Raw genomic sequence first — 1,812 nt, 5'->3', positions numbered from 1 at the left:
TGTGGCCATGATTTCATGACTGCTGTCTGCGGCGGCCAGAGCGGGGAGCGGGGGGACCACAAGGCCAGGAGTCGGAGCCCAGTGGGGCCAGAATGGAGGCTGGGGAATCCCCGGAGAAGGCAGCCCGGACACAGGTGACGCTTCCTCGGGACCCTCCAGCTGCCTTTGTGGGGCCTCCAGGAGGGTGGGCAGGGGGTCTCCGGCCTGAGCACCCTCTTGGGGCTTGCCCGTGAGACCCCAAGTAAGCTCACCGCAGCCTCGTGAGGAAAGAGCTGTTTTACAGACGCAGAAACTGAGGCGGGGAGACGCCACCACACAGCTCGAGTAAGTGGTGGAGCTGGATGAGGGACACGGGCTGGTGCAGTGGCACAGTGGGGACGGGGTGGCCTGAATGACCACTCCTCTGTGAACGCCTTGGGGCTTCAGCATGGGGTCTTCCCAGAGTCCGGGGCCTCTCTGCCCACCCAAATTGGCTCCTCTCGGAGTGTTCTCCACACGCTTCTCCACAGGCTGGGAGGGGCAGTTGGCATGAGCAGCCAGGCAGGGGGCCACCCCAAGCCGACAGAAAAGATGCGACACCTGGGCCCGCCCCCAGCCCCAGCCAGAGCCGGGCGCTCCTCCGAGCAGAGCGCCGTGGCCCAGCCGGGCCTCCTGGACTCAGCAGGTCGAGCTCCTTCCTGGGCGGGAGGGCCTGGATGCCAGTGGTGTGAGCACTGTCTCCAGACCCACGAGCCGAGGTCAGCTTTCGGCCTGCCCTCTCTTGAGCCATCGACGAGTTTCCCACAGGAATAACAACCACCCCGACCCAAGCTTTACAGCTCACAAAGGACTTTCCCAAGCGTTCTCCCACCTGCTCCTCACACCAGCCCTGTGATGAGCATTCATATGCCCATTTTATAGAAGGAGAAACTGAAGCTCACGGAGCGAGTTCCTGGGACTCGTCTCAGATCCCACGGCCCGGAAGTGGCTTTTCTGACCCCTCCTCAGATCTAGCCCCTTCCACCATGGCCCTCCCCAAAGGAGCCGCCGACCTGGGACTTCCCAGGCTGGACTCCGGCCGTGGCGGTCAGTCGGACAGCCAGCCTGCGGTGTGGGCTTCAGCCTGGAGCCGCGTGAAGCCCACTCCCCGCCTCCCCTCCTGTGACTACTGGGGGAGGGGCACAGAGGATGGGGAGAGGGAGAGAGTGACCAGTGCACAGGGCAGGAGAGGGTGCCGGGAGGGTCCCCGGAGCAGAGCCAGCTACCCTTGGCATGGGGCCTGGGCAAGGGATGGCAGGACCAGCAGTTCCCAGAGCACACGTCTGTTGATGCCAGCTGGTGCTGGTGCCAGCTGCTGCCACATTCTCATCCGCCTGCAGCAGAACGAGGGAGACAGGACAGGACAGTGAGGTCCTCCCAATGCCAGCTCTGCTCAGTCCAAGGCTGCCCTGCTGTCGAGCTGTGCATTTTCAGTCGCCTGTGTCTGTGTTTATTTTTATTTTGTTTTTCAGAGAGCAGGATTTGTTGAAAGGACAGAAAAGTTCCCACAGTGGGAGGGAACCCGAAGGGGTTGCCCCATTTTTATTTATTTATTTGAGTTGGAGTCTTGCTCTGTCACCCAAGCTGGAGTACAGTGGCACACTCACAGCCACCATAGACTCGACTTGCTGGGCTCAGGCCATCCTTCTGCCTCAGCCTTCCAAGCAGCTGGAACTACAGTTGCACACTACTATGCTCGGCTAATTTTTTGGTTTATTGTAGAGATGAGGTCTTGCCAAGTTGCCAGGCTGGTCTCGAACCCCTGGGCTCAGGCAATCCTCTAGCCTCGGCCTC

The sequence above is a fragment of the Carlito syrichta genome, unplaced genomic scaffold (genome assembly GCF_000164805.1).
Source record: "Carlito syrichta isolate Samal-C Ts95f unplaced genomic scaffold, Tarsius_syrichta-2.0.1 Scaffold304743, whole genome shotgun sequence".
In the NCBI taxonomy this organism is placed as follows: Eukaryota; Metazoa; Chordata; class Mammalia; order Primates; family Tarsiidae; genus Carlito; species Carlito syrichta.
The sequence above is the reverse complement of the archived record's forward strand: the minus strand, read 5'-3'. Positions refer to the sequence as shown.